At 36.4% G+C, this 16,111-nt stretch overlaps 1 protein-coding gene across 1 annotated transcript in view; it reads right to left on the reverse strand.

Moving 5' to 3' along the window:
* Positions 1-546: 546 nt before the first annotated feature.
* The window catches only part of LOC143572571 (jacalin-related lectin Calsepa-like), a 140,307-nt gene continuing 124,742 nt past the window's right edge, over positions 547-16,111 (reverse strand). The window contains exon 3 of the transcript XR_013142278.1: positions 547-558. The gene's annotated coding sequence lies outside the window, so the exon portion shown is untranslated. The remainder of the gene's footprint in view (positions 559-16,111) is intronic.

The following is a 16,111-nucleotide window of genomic DNA, read 5'->3' on the forward strand; positions in this document are numbered from 1 at the left end:
AAGAGTTGAGGGAGGTGTGATGACTATGGTTGTGAGCTGTGTGGTTTGAATAGGTAAGGTAATGGTTGGGAAGCGTGTGGTTGTTGCTGAGGGTAGGCTGGTAGTTGAAGTGGTAGTTTCTATGGTGGTTGAGATGGTAAGGGTATGTCCTCAATCATGGAGGGCAATGGTTCGTCTAGACGGGTCGGTGAGGTCTTGGGTGATGTAGTGGGTTGGTCACCTAAGGATGGCTTTTTGGGTGCGGATTTCTTCCTAATGATAAGCTTGGTTCTAGGTTTGATTTGATCCTTAGTTGAGGTAACTTTGGTTATGGTTTTTGTGATCTTGATTTGTTTATCTTGTAAGGTTTTGAGGGCTTTGGCAAGTGTTCTAGGTGATCCTATGTGTGGGTCAGATATATTGGTTTGAGGTGATGTGGTTTGGGTAACTAAGGAATGGGATACCATCTCAGAAGTCAAAGGAATAGTTACCTTGAGTGGAGGTAGCTTTGAAGGCAAAGACTTCTTGGAGTCCTTAGCCTCTTTCAACGTTTAAGTGGACGTTCTGGCTCGTCTTCCTCTTCTTCAGTATCAACAGTAGAACGTTTAGAGGATTCACCAACCTTCCCCTTTTTCTTCTTATCGTGTTTGTGTACTTTGACCTGTGTTCGCGTTCCACATTATCATAATCATCATTAGGATCATCAACATCATCTCCAACAGCATCCTCATCCATATCCGACTCAGTCTCAACGAACTGACCAATCTTGGGACCCGGTTGCTTACCCTTATACTTATGTGAACTTTTGCCAGTAGGTTTTAGAATCATGGACATAGCCACATCTCTAACTTCCTTCACATGAAACAGCTCTTATCTGTTTTACTCGGTTTGGGTGTATCTGGAAGCAAGTAATCCAATATCAACTAGATGAACCGAGGATAAATCATTATTCGCTTCTCCTAGAGTGCATTGTCTTGTATATATAAGAAGAACAGCTTTGAATAATTGTATCTTCTTCTCCTGGTAAAACTCAGCATAAGACCAACCCAGTCGGCATTAATTTTGTCAAAACCACCCTTTTTTGCTGACAGGCAATGAGCAACAATGTGAAATAGGAGCTTTTAGTAGTTTGGCAGATATTTCTTCTCACAAGTTGAACGAGCCTTCTCATAGCCAATATCATACAAATAATCAGCTAGTTGTTATTCAGTAAAGTCTGTGCGAGGATAGTTTGCTTTGTCTCCAATCCGAAGTGCTTTTCTGACTACATCTTCAGTTACATTCACTTTCACATTGTTAACCCTTGACGTGATCTTTGAACTTTCCTCATGTGTCTCTGCATTTTCCCATAACTGTTTAATCCAGGTATAATGAATTTTTGGATCAGCTGAGATAGCGTGTGCTAAGGGAAATGTTTGCAATCCTTTGAACATAGAGACAAACACTTTAAACTCTTCCCTTTTCGGAATCTCTAATGAACAGTAACTGTTATGACCCTAAAATCATCAAAGAACCATTAGAGATGTTAATTGAGTTTAGATGAAAACAAGCTATGTACAAAGAACAAAGCAAAAGTAAGCTATTGAAAAATTATTTTCAAAAATGACTCAAGACTAGAAAATTTTCTAAGTATAAAGTATTCAAATGGAAAGAAAAAAATCAAAGTATAGTGTATTCTAATATGAATATATCCATTAGATTACATTGTACTCAGTGAATTTTCTTAAATCCATTTCTAAGAATATGCCTTAACATCATATTTCCAAAAAAATTCCATTCAAAACCAAGTGTTATTATTAAATATAAATTGATTAATCCCATTTTAAATACTTGATACTTAGCCAAATTTTCACATAACTCCATACATAATACTTAACCAAAAACATGTCTTGATCTAACTCGAATATACTGTCCACAATACACATTTAAGATCAATCTCAAAACCAATAGTAATCGAGTTCAGTTAAAGATAAATCACACATCCAATACACTTCCAAAGATCCATGAACTCAATCACAAAACAACTCGATTACATTTTAAAACCCTGTGAACTCGATTACACCATAAAGCTCTGTGAATTCGATTACAAGAACAGTCGATTACAATTTCTCGATTATATTCATCCTGTAACACAGTCACCACATTCACCCTGAAATCGATTACATTTGTAATCACTTACAATTGTAATCATTACAATTGTAATCGGTTGCAAATGTGATCGATTACAAGTGTATTCAATTACAATTGTAATCGCTTACAATTGTAATCGATTACAAATGTAATCGACTAGCAAAATTAATCCGCGCGTTGCGGCGGAAATTCAGTTATTCGTTTTCTTACAGTATCATTACGGTACCATTACTCGATATAGCAACTTATAAAGAGAACAAAAATATTAAAATCTCTCATCGAACAACAAATTGATTGTATTTTTGGTGTATAAATGAGAGATTGGAAAAAAAACAAATTGTGTGTGATATAAATGAGATAGTATATGCATATTATAATTCTGATATAACTATATATAATGCTTTAAAAATTCTAAATGACAACACTGATAGAATACAATGTTTTAAGTATTTGATGTTGCATCTTCTCAAATCAAACAGGTTATGCTAAAATCAAGCAAATTTATAAGTGACCCGTGCATGACAAAAGTTAAGATCATGATGTAAATAATTTGAAAATTGAGTATGAATTTTACTTAAATAATGGTTCAACTAATGTACGCACATTTTGGCATCGTCATTCTCCGACCGAAGAGTATGAAATCGCATATTATATTCACTCAAGTGGAGGCAGTAAATTTCTCCATCATTCTCTGGTGGCGGGAATCGTTTATGGTTCGAGGTCTTGTGACTTTTCGGTGCAGTTCATGTCGGTAGTTTTTTGGTGCCGGTTCATCAACCCCATCGCTCCAACATTCGTTGTTGTGATGGTGATTGGATGCAAATATGATGGCAGCATCATCTTGTTATGATCGCATGCATGGTAATGGATGGATATGGAGTGGGTGAGGGGATGTATTTATAGGTTTTGAGGGGGTGGCAGTTATTTACGGTTAAAAAGTAGTTATTTAAGAAATTAGAAAGGACACAATGGTTGAGAGAATATAGAGTGGAAATTTGATTGATTTAATTTAATAAAAACCATGCATCTAATAATATTCTATTAAAAACCAAATGGCATGTAAAATTACATTTGCAATGAATTCTAAATGTAATAGATAGAATTACAAGTGTATTCGATTACTATTGTAATCTGATTAGACTTGTGATATTCAACAACATTTTAAACAACTTTCTGAGATTGAAACAAACTCACTTGAAGATCTGGACAAGAAATATGAACAACAACAAAAAAACAACTGGGTTTCATGAAGAACTCAATTAAATCACCAAGAGGAACCTTCACGATATCGAAAACCATAAACAATCAACAATTTAAGCAAACAACATCAGCAAGATCATCAATTTGGTCCTTACATACCCGATGGGACTGTTCATATTCAAAAAATCTTAAAAACATCACAGATGGTTAATTAGTTAAACACAAACACTCTTTAGGACATCGAAAATCACAAACACTTATCAATTTTAACACCAACCAACAACTAGAACCAATCAGTCCCGATATTTGTTTTCCCGTAAAACAGAAAAGAAGTAGAGATTGTTACCAATGGAAAGTTTTCCATGTTCAAAGAGTGAATTAATGAGAGCTGATCCGTGTTTTGATTTAGATTCAAGAATCTGATTTTGGGTTCTAGGAATTTTGGGGGCGGCGATGGAGAGAGAAGAAGAGGATAATGTCTTGAAAAAGTGAAAGTGAAAAATGAAAAATTATTTATAGTGTCACCCAATCTAGTGATATGGTCAAAATAACCCGAGTTTTTGAACAATTTTTCACTCCCGACCCCGATCTCTGAAAATGTTTTCAATTCAAAACCCGAAATATATATACCCACCGAATCCAAGCACATCCAATATATATACAAGATATATTTTTGTCGGTTTAAACTTAACAAACTTTGCATGAAGGACCTCGTTGTTAGTATAAAACCCGTTTTCACAAAACTTTTCAAACTATTTTGAAAGCAAAATAAAAATAAAATTAAAATTTACATAAAAATTTAAAATAAAATTTAAATACAATTAAATATAAATAAAAGTTAAGATAAAATAAAATTAAAAGAAATACAAGTTAAACTAATTTTAACATGTAAAAAAAACTTAAAAAGGAACTAAAAATTAAAATTAAGATAGAAGAGAAAAATTAATATTATATTGACTATATTAATTAATTTATAAAAGTTTATGATACTTGTTTTTGATGAGAAAGATCACGATATGGAATCATATTGTCTATAGTGTCCTAGATCAAACTTCTATTTGGATATTATTATGCCAAGAACCCAAAGTCGATTGTAGATACATTGGTCCACTTTTAAACTTAACAAATATTTTGATTTCACTGTGATACGTTAAGGTATAGTTAGGCACCATACATATGTGGTCCCATGTTAATCCAACATGTTACATACTCCATCATACCTCGGACATACTTTGTGTTTATCGGTATCACCCCGAATTGACTCCGACCCCCTAATGATTGATCAAAACATTTTGAGCTTTCATAAACTTTTGCAAATTTATTTTCAAACATTTGTAAGGGTTGAACCATGGACTTACACGCCGTCCGGACTTACAAGCCTTCATATAAAGTGTTTAGGACTTACTTGTTTGCACCACGTTACGTGGTTCTAATATACTCCTTTATGTTTGTTTTATCAACATTTTGGTGTTGATTTAAATATTTTTGAGCATTTTGCAGTTTTTTTGTTTTTTCAATAATTTTTGATATTTCAAGATTTGATTCTAAAGCAAGAAATAAGTTTTTATGGAGATCAATCACTAACGGGCTCGTGTATGACTGAATAATAACATATTTGCCTTCATTGATATGACTTATTTGGAGTCGGCAACCGATTCATAAGAGTGTAACCACTAGCATAGGCAGATATTTATGATTATATCATTATGATACTTACTCACTTGTCAAGCCTATCTACACATCAACAATGATCTTGTTGGCTTTTGATCTAATCTTTTCATGTGCTAGGTTCACCTAAGACAATTTTCTATCATTTACCAAAGGTCGGATCAATTTCTCAAAATTTTTTGATATTTTAATATTATCCGACTCCCTCTAAACAGGAACTCCCTCTGAACGAGAGAATATACTTTTAATACTTTTTCAGATAGAATATTTTTGAAAGTCAAATGAATTAAATTTTATTTTTCTTAACAAATGTAAAATCTTTTTGGTGAGTTAAGACTAATTTTCTCCCTCTAAATTGTGACATATTTAAAAAATATTTACAATTTTATATATAAAAGGATAAAAGAAACTAGGATAAATTAAAAGAAAAGAGTCTAATTTAGTAGTAAAATGAAATAAAATTGAAAATTAAAAATAAAATAAAATAAAAACAAAGTTTAAAAAATGTAGAAACTTTAAATTAGAAATAAAATATTAAAATCTAAAATAAAAGAAAAATTTTAGCTAAAGAAAGCTAAAGTAAAATAAGCTTTTAAGTAAAGTAAAAATAAAATAAAATGTAATAAGACAAAATTAAAGTAATTTTAAAATAAAAATAAAAATAGAAATAAAACTTAATTTTGTTCAAAAGAGATCATGAGCATTGATTCAACAAGAAACAATAGGTCGGCAAAGTTGTAATCAGTTTTGACCTGTTCTGCTGTGACAAGCTTCTGGTCATAACAATCAAGAATAAAGTGCATTCGGATGTTAATGTGCTTTGTCTTAGAGAGTTGGACCGGGTTTTTCACAATACACACAGCTGCATCATTGTCACACTTAATTGGGGTGTTAAAGAAATTCAACCCAATCAAGAATAAAGTGCATTCGGATGTTAATGTGCTTTGTCTTAGAGTGCTGGACCGGGTTTTTCACAATACACACAGCTGCATCATTGTCACACTTAATCGGGGTGTTAAAGAAATTCAAACCGTAATCCCAAATGACTTGAGAACAGCAAGCGGAGGCAGCAATGTATTCCGCTTCAGCAGTAGAGGTGGACACTGTGACTTATTTCTTGCATTGCCAGGAGATTAATCTGTCACCAAGGAACTGACATCCACCCGATGTTGACTTTCGATCCAGATTGCATCCCGCATAATTACTGTCGGTGTAAGCATGTAGCACCATAGGGAGTCTTTGGGATACCAAAGACCTAAGCAAGGCTTTGCCTTGAGGTACCGGAAGATGCGCTTAACAACAATTAAGTGGGACTCTTTTGGATTACTTTGATATCTGGCACACTGACAGACAGGGAACATGATGCCCGGTCTGCTGGCAGTGAGATACATCATGAAGCCGATCATAGATCTATAAAGATGTTGATCAACAGGAGTTCCTGATGGATCTGGAGCAAGCACAGGTGAATCAATATACCATCATCCTTTTGTTCAACCTGAAGACCCAAGAAGAAACTCATTTCTCCCAACGAGCTCATCTCAAACCGATTCTGCATGACCTCGGCGAACTCTCTGCACATTTTATTAGAAGTAGATCCAAAGTTAATATCGTGAACATAGACTTGGACAAGGAACTGATCATCTTTTACCTTCTTGATGAAGAGTGTTTGATCGATAACACCTCTTCTGTAGCCATTCTTAAGCAAGTGGTTTGCCAGTCTTGCGTACCATGCACGAGGTGCTTGTTGCAGGCCATACAGAGCTTTGTCAAGACGGTAAACATGATCAGGATCCTCAAAACCTGGTGGTTGCTTCACATATATCTCCTCTTTGACCTTTCCATACAAGAATGCAGTCTTTACGTCCATCTGATAGACCTTAAAATTCATGCACGAGGCATAGGCTATAAATAGACGAATTGCTTCCAACCTAGCCACTGGTGCATAATTTTCATCATAATCAAGGCCTTCACGCTATGAGAAACCTTGTACTACCAACCTCGCCTTATTTCTTGTAATTACCCCTTTATCATCCTTCTTGTTTCTGAACACCCACTTGGTTCCAATTGGTTTCTTGTTCGGCGGCATCTTAACCAATATCCAAACTTGAAGTTTCTTAAATTGTAACAGTTGTTCCTACATTGCTTCAACCCATGAGTTTTTCCTTAGGGCCATCCTGTAGTCCTTTGGTTCAACCTGTGAAATAAAATAAACAAACAACATCTGTTAGTACTGGATTTGCTTCTTGTTTGGATGCCGGCAGATGGAGAACCGATGATGTTCTTAGATGGATGACGTCTATGAATGAGTGTCTGAGGGATGTCTTCGACAATGGTTACTGGTTCGGCTTGAAGATCTACAGTGAGAATCTCAATGAGATGGAAGATACGAGGTGCACCTTCAAGACATCAGCAGTTGACATAACAGAGTCAGGTTGATCAACTCTATTCTCTTGATTGATCGGTTCTTCCCAAAGATCCTCACCATAAGGAACAACAATGGTGTTGATTAGAGTCGAAACATTATAATCAGAATCGTAGTAGCAGGTTCTTCAACAAGAGTAGCTAATTGAACGGTTTCATTGACAGAGGGAGGTGTGGCGATAGATTCCATGACACTTGGAGCTACTTGAAGATCAATAACTAGCTCAGACTGATGTTGTTCTACATTTCTGACAGATTGGAAGGAATCATCTGAATCTGAACCAGATCCATCTTCAACTTCCACCAACTCAGTTGAAACAGTAGCTTGGGGAGCAGCTTGAGGAGCGGCTTGATTAAACATTTAAGGAGGGGGTAGAGCAAAAGGTGGAGGAGGCAATGTAGGCATAACAAACAGATCCACCTCAGACAGACTGTTGGTTAGATTTTGCATCAACAAAGGGTCTTGTGATGAAGATGGGACTTGAGTACCCACTGGATGTGAAATAGACATGCCGCGAAACTGATTAAACATACTATCATATTCAAACAACCAGTCGGTTCCCGTGCGAGCATCAGTAGGATTTAGCTCTTGCCAGACAACATTGTAAGATTCTAAAATCAGCTTGGTTTTCTTGTTGTTGATTCGATAAGCGGTTTTGTTGGATGCATACCCAACGAAGTAACACTCGTCAGCCTTCTCAGAAAATTTAGGATCATGCTGAGCACTAGTATAGAGTAGAGTGCAAGGACAACCAAAAGTTTTGAAATAGTTGACCAGCGGCTTTGTTTTGTAGTAGACTTCATACGGAGTCTTCTTTAGAAGCTTGTTGATAATCACACGGTTTTGGATAAATCAGGTCGTGTTGATGGCCTCGCCCCAAAAGAATAGAGGTAATTTGGAATCAGACAGCATTGTTCGTGCAGCTTCAATCAGTGTTCGGTTTCGTCTTTTGGCCTCGCCCCAAAAAGAATAGAGGTAACTTGGAATTAATGACGGCCACCAAATCGCCGAACCAACAATCACTGTCTTTTTATTATTATTATTATGACACTTCCGAAGCAACCCAACAACCCCGAGACAATCAGGCCGGCGCCGGAGAGGTAGGACCCAGTAAGACGAACCCGGAACAAACTGCAGCCAATCAGTCGTCGATTGGCGTACGATTATACTATGAAATGCGTCTTCCAGCTTTCGTAAGCCTAAATTTGTTTCAGATTCGAGATCGATTTCGATTGATTGTGATTTTGGTGAGTGGGTTGAATACATGATGGATTGTTTGAATGATTTGGGTGTTGTTCGAATTAGGGTTTGGGTTTAGGTTTGTGTGAAGAGACGAATAGCCATTGGTTTGGTCTAGTTTGGTTGATAAGCTTCGGTTTGCAAAATCGTGTCGTGTGTGAAACAGATGAGTGTGGATAATGGAGTTTTTTTACAAGGAGTCAAAGCTTTTGAGAAAAGTTTTAGATTGGTACTTGAATTATCGACTTTTGTTAATTATATAAAAATTTAATCCTTATTCAAAATCAACTCTTCCACGACTTTTATGAGGTTATAATTTTTTTATACGTTTTGATTTTAAAAATTTTAGATCATAAAAACGAGTTTTTTATTCTCTTTAATTTGAATATGATATTGTCATACTTCTTTAGCTTAAAATTAACATATTACGTTATTACTGGTTAGGATCGGCAACTAGTCGAGTCAGAGGAGCTCGGGTCATGTGTAAGACCAAATTAGGGTCAGAACGAGCTGATACCAAAAGAGTTAATTTAATTCGGTTTGTGTCGGTATGGTTTCGAGTCGAAAGGGGTCAGATCAAAACATGTTTCATATTAGAAAAGTGTCGGGTCGGAATGGGATTCGGATCCAATCATGTTGGTTTAAAAAAGTATCTATTTGAAATTACTGTGTATTTCAGCTCTACTTCTTGATTTGGCCATCGGTTACACGCGTACTGTCGTTGCACGAATTACACGTCTACATTCGGGTTATGTGTGCATTGTCATCAGGTGAATCATGTCCCGACATTGATTATGCAATTGATGTCAGGTTGCGCACCCACTCCGCCGCACTTCTTGGACACTCAACTGGTTTATTAAAAACTCCAGTTACTCTGCCAAACACCTAAATACATCTAAAAAGCTACATCTATAAGCTTCCAGCTATAACTACCAGCTGCCAGCTGCCAGCTAAGAGCCACCGGCTAGGTTTGCTAAACATACCATATATATATATATATACACATACATGTAAAAACAAATATGTGTTTTAATTTCAGTTATGTTTAACTAGGTCGTGTTTAAGGGTTAAAAGGTTGAATTAATCTAGCACGAACTTGGAGATGTTATATGAATATGGTCACGAAACTAAATGTAAATTGTGACACTTATATTAATATGAACATAAGAAGTGTGTGAAGTTATTTACGGATCAATAAGCACATGACTCGTTGCGTTGAGATCGAGCTGACACATAATGAGACAGGTGGCTTGTTGATTTCCGAGCACTCCAAATCAGCCTTTGTAAGGTCTTGAACCTAAGCACCTTATGTAACGTCGAATTTACTCATAAACACGACTTAAAGATCAGAGTTATCAAAAACTTTCGTGGAACATGCAATCTAAATATTCATTAAACATATACCAGTCAAATCATTTCAAAACATAACATTATTCTTGTCTTTAATAATTAAACATAACCAATGTTTTCATAACCGGACTGGACGGCCTACCGGTTCACTGGTTCAACCGCCCGAACAACTTTGGTAAAAAATGACGTGTCGGGCTAGAAAAAAAAATTTTCAAAATAAAAATTTATTTTTTTTATAGCCGACCGGCTGAACCGGTTCGAACAGGCCAATTCCCTTGGAGCCGAGCTAAGTTCCCTTGGAGCCAAGCTAACTGTATAGAACTGGATTGGTCGGGTCCGGTCCGAATATCAACCAAATTCTTCGATATTAAGTGTGCCCTTCAAGCGGTTGTCGCAACCTATTTGTCTGCATGCATACTAAAAGTCAGCTACACTTAGTAAATTCTAGTTTAACAAGTCACAAGCTACACATTCACATACGTAACCATTCATATATGAAGATACCGTTTTGTACGCAACCTATACCTGCATTCTTACATTCTTTCTTGCATTCTACATTCTTGACATGTATTGTAAGGGCTTGCACCCTCATTTTTCACAGATTTTATAAGAGCCTGCCACCATAATTCTTTAAAAGTTTTCCAGGGCTTGCTCCCCGATTCTAACACAAACATTATAAAGGTCTGTCACCTTAATTTTCACACAAATTTTATAAAGGTATGTTACCTTAGTTTTCACACAGTATTATAATGGTTTGTCACTCTAAGTTTTACACATATATTATAGGGTCTACCATTCTCACACAAATATTATAAGGGTCTGCTACCCTAATTCTCAAACACATATATGATTAGAGTCCGTCGTTCCAGTTCTCACATGAATATAGGGCCGGTCACAATAATTCTTGCTATTCTTGCCATTCTATCAATCATACATGCAAATACACAATTAAAAGTATATGAACAAATTCTTACAATATACTATTATATTAATAAAGTATATTTAATTCTTTTCTTACGAGTATGGACACGGCCTCAAAACTTAAAAGGAAGAAGGGCTAGAAACTCACTGGGATTCGATTGCGTTATGAGTTAATAGTTATCCCCTTCTTCAGTAGAGCGTAAGTAATTGTATAACATTTAATTCCTAACTAAATTATCTCAAAGCGAGAGTAGCTGTCTTTAGGGTGCTAGTTCCCTTTCTAAAAAGCTGATCGGAAACCTAACGTAACTAACGAGACTAGTCCACCGACCCTTATTAAGCCAACTGAGTTAACTAGGTAATCTGAATCAACTAACTGAGCTAACATGAACTAGTCGAGTTAACTAACGAAACCAATGGGTTCAGTTTGTCTCATGTCATGTTTATACTTAGGCCTTCTTGGATCAAGCCCAAATCTATTGCCTTAAAAGCATGGTCTTCTATGACAAACCATGAGCCCAAACAAATTATCATGACTATCAAACTTGATAATTGACCAAGCCCATGGATTTCACTAAGCCTGGGCTTCTATGAAAAAACCATGAGCCGAACATATTATCATGACTTTCGGACTGGATAATTGACCAAGCCCAAGGATTTCACCGTCCACATGTGGATGCAAGTGCCCACCTCAGTCCATTCGTACTCGTAGGCCAAGTGAGCCATCCGCATTTGCAGGTCAATTGATCCTTCAAGCCCATATTTCCTTGAGCCCTATTTAAATTGTTAAATCCATTACTAAACATTAAGTCCAACATAATATAAATAATAATACCTTTATTATGTATTTATTTACTAAAAGAAAAGACAGTTGTTACAAGTCTACCCCTGAAAGAGGTTTCGTCCTTAAAATCTAACTCATACTAAACAATTCATGATAAAACTTTCTCATCTTGCCTTCAAATTTCCAAGTCGCATATGATCCTTTGAGGACTTACATAATTGGAACTAATGCAACCACGTTTGACTCAAAACCCATATAAGTTTGTTTATGTCTCTAGTATTATCACTTGATGAAATGTGGTGGAATGCGGCATAAATGGCTGATACTACCAGAAAAATTCCTCTTTCAATAATAGGTGTTGTAGCTGGTATTCTTGTGTTCAGTTTTGTAGGCGTTTTCTTTTATGGTTCATATCACGGGTTGGATTCATCACTGTAGTAATAGATGAACTAAGTTGTATACATTAAAGATGAAAGTGTAACTAAATATGCAAATATTATGGTAAAATAAACATGTAAATACGTATATTATCTATATCTATATCTATATTATATATAAAGGAAGAGTGATGGGCAACAAAGTAATTTCATAATTACATGACAGGGACAAAAATGGCATTTCATAATTGGACAAAAAAAGTAATTTGCCATTACCTCATTTCGTTCCTCAAGAGTATCGTACAAGTGCATGAAGCTTCACGTTTTGTATAATTACTCTTCTATCCTTTGAAGGATGAAAAAATCACTTTAACATTGAATACTGGAAATTGAATGTGATGTTTTACATGAACACATCAAGTTTTACCCAGTTTGTTAAAACACAGTTTGGAAAAACAGTCAAGAAAATTAGAAGTGACAATGGTGGGGAATTCACATCAAACGAAATGTTATATTTTTATAATGGAGAGGGTATTTTACTTGAAACAACATGTCCACACACCCCACAACAAAATGGGGTTGTTGAAAAAAAACATAGGCATTTTCTTGAAACTGCTCGGGCTTTACGTTTTGAAGCTAACTTGCCAAAAATATTTTTGGGAGAATGTGTTTTAACTGCCGCATACACCATTAACCGGTTACCATCAACGGTTCTTGGCAATAAAACTCCATACGAGCTAATTCATAATGAAAAACCAGATTATGATTATATGAAGGTGCTTGGTTGTCTAGTTTACTATAGGAGCACCGAAACCAAAGGCGACAAATTTGAAATGAGGGGAAGGCCGGGGGTATTTTTGGGATATCCATTAGGAACAAAGGGCTACAAGATCTATGACTTAGAACATAGAAAAATTATAATATCTCGTGACGTTAAATTTCACGAAAGTCATTTTCCATTTGAGAAAGTGGTCAATGAGAAGGAGCGGGCTGATCCAGACGACCCGTTGTTTGAAATGGGAAAGTATGTTGAACAAAGCCCTGAAGAATCGAGCCTTAAAGAATCACCTACAGTCCAACAATGAAGTGAAACAGTGGGCTTAAATCAAGATAATGGAGCTCCAAGCTCAAATGAAGAACCCAGCCCCACTGAACCCCTTGCCTCCTCTCCATCATCTGTTGATGAAGCCACGACCCAACATCAAAATACTCACACAAATCATCCCATTGTTGATGCACCAGACCAAGAGCGTACACAACAACATGGTGTTGAACCGAGCTGAGTCAAACGCAACCGAGTTCAAACATCTAGAAGATTTTATCGTCCATCTTCCCCCTTCGGTAAACAATGCACAAACACCACCAACTCAAGCATCCTCAACGGTATATCCCTTATCTAATTTTGTTTCATATAAAAAATTTTCTACATCTCACAAGGCATTTTTAGCGGCTATTGATGCCAACGATGAGCCAAAATTCTTTCACCAGGCTGTTAAAAATGAAAAATGGAAGGAGGCTATGAAGAAAGAAATACATGCACTCGAAGAAAATTGTACGTGGACTCTCGAAAATCTTCCCGATGGAAAACGCGCCATTGATTCTAAATGGGTTTATAAAATAAAATATAAGCCTAATGGAGAAGTTGAAGATACAAGGCCCGGCTCGTGGCAAAAGGGTTCACACAAATGGAAGGAGTGGATTATCATGATACGTTTTCCCCGGTGGCTAAACTTGTTACTGTCCGGACACTTTTGGCCATTGCTACCAAGAGAAACTGGTAATCCACCAACTTGACGTGAACAATGCCTTCTTACACGGGGAATTACACGAAGAAGTATACATGAAAATTCCCCAAGGGTTTTCTAAGGAAGGAGAAACAAGAGTTTGTCGGCTTAGAAAATCTCTTTACGGTTTGAAACAAGCCTCACGAAACTGGTACCAAAAATTTACCAATGTTCTTCTTGAACTTGGTTTCAAACAGTCTAAGGCCGATCACTCTCTCTTTATTTATCGACATGATCAAGTCTTTGTTGCAACCTTAATTTATGTTGATGACGTTGTTCTTGTTGGAAATGGTACAGCTAAAATTCAACAAACCAAAGATGAACTCAACAATAGATTTAGCATAAAGGACCTTGGGAACCTCAAATACTTTCTTGGTATAGAGGTCGCTCGTACCAACGAGGGCTTGGTGCTTAGTCAACGCAAATATACGTTGGATATTTTAGAAGAATGTGGCTTACAAGGGTGTAGGCCTAGCTCGTTCCCTATTGAACAAAATCTCAAGCTAGGCAAAAATGAAGATGGACCCAAAGTTGATGCTAGTCGATACCGTCGGATCGTTGGACGGTTAATTTATTTATAGGCCACTCCACCCGGCATTGCATACTCTGTGAACATCTTGTCGCAATTTGTGGCGGATCCGAGACAAGCCCATATGAATGTTGTTCTTCGGCTTCTACGGTATTTAAAAGCTACAGCGGGTCAAGGTGTGCTCTTTCCAAAACAAGGAGGTTTCAATCTTATTGCTTATTGTGACTCTGATTGGCTAGGATGTCCATACACGAGAAGGTCTAGAACCGGTTATGTCCTTCTCCTTGGTGGCGCGCCGATCTCCTGGAAAACGAAAAAGCAATCTGTCGTCTCACGCTCCTCTGCTGAAGCAGAGTACCGTTCCATGGCATCTACTGTTAGTGAAGTCTTATGGGTTAGATGGTTAATGAAGGAATTAAATGTCGCTTCCGCTGGGCCAACCCCCCTGTTTTGTGATAATCAAGCTGCCCGCCACATAGCCAATAATCCCGTCTTCCATGAACGAACCAAGCACGTTGAAATGGATTGTTATTTTGTTCGAGAACGCGTAGACTCTCGTGACATTACAACATTTCCTATCGACTCCAAGATGCAAATAGCGGACCTTCTCACAAAAGGACTCGGCAGTAAACAACTACGGTTTCTTCTTGACAAGTTGGGTGTTAAAAACTTACACGCTTCAACTTGAGGGGGAGTATTGGAATTAATATTTCTTCCCTTATTAAACTTTGACCATCCATAATTCCTGCCACTATCTCTGCCACTATTATAGGGATTTCTATATTTTGGCCATCATGTATTCTATTAATTTACCGATATATTTCATTCTATATTATCAATATATACAAAAATATCCTTTGAATCATCTAATTTAAGAAGAAGTTTATGGGTAAAAGTGCTCCTTCATGACGTTTCAGTTTCAACCTCATCAACCCTCCGGTTCAAGTTCAACATCTTCGAGCTCGACTTTATTGCTCAGGTAAACTTTCCGATTCTCGACCGCTTCATCTGAGTCGCATCTCAATTTCCTCTTCGTTGCTATTTGAATAACACTGTATTTGAACTCGAATTTGTTACTTCCTCAATTCCTTGTGCATGCACTGCTGCCCTTTCGGTTATAAAACCTTTTGTTCACATTATAGATGACTAGATTCTTTTGCTCTGATTTATTTTTGATGCTAACATGAGGTACCAAACTAACAATTTTCACATTGTAATATTGATTATTAGCAGTACTATATTCAACATCAGTGTTAATATATCATTCTTACACATGATTGAGGTACGTGTATATATATTTTGCTGTCATATACTTATAATATATTCTGGAATCCTTATTATTATTGCAACGGGATATTAAATGTGTTTGGGATGCTTGGTTTAGATACATTTGTTACGAATGAGTTCACCGATCTGGCATCCTCAAAGTTTTTTAGTTTTGTTAGTGGTGGCTCTTTTTTCTTTTTTTTTTGTATATTAATACTGATGACTCAACACATTTTCAACGTATGTAAGTGATAGAATTAATTAATTATCTAAATCTGGCTCAGTCACATACAATCCATTAATCATTCATTTTTTTGAAGTTATATCAAATGCTCAATATAAGACAACCGCTATTCGTTTTTAGGTGACTATTGAACAGGTTAATTGCAATTCTATTTCAAATGATTACAAGCGATTTTGAAGCCGTTTTAAGGATGCATGTTGCAAGTCAATTTTTGTGTA

This window comes from Bidens hawaiensis, unplaced genomic scaffold, assembly GCF_021521415.1.
Source record: "Bidens hawaiensis isolate Kalapana, Puna unplaced genomic scaffold, B.hawaiensis_p1.1 tig00025973_1, whole genome shotgun sequence".
NCBI classification, from domain to species: Eukaryota; Viridiplantae; Streptophyta; class Magnoliopsida; order Asterales; family Asteraceae; genus Bidens; species Bidens hawaiensis.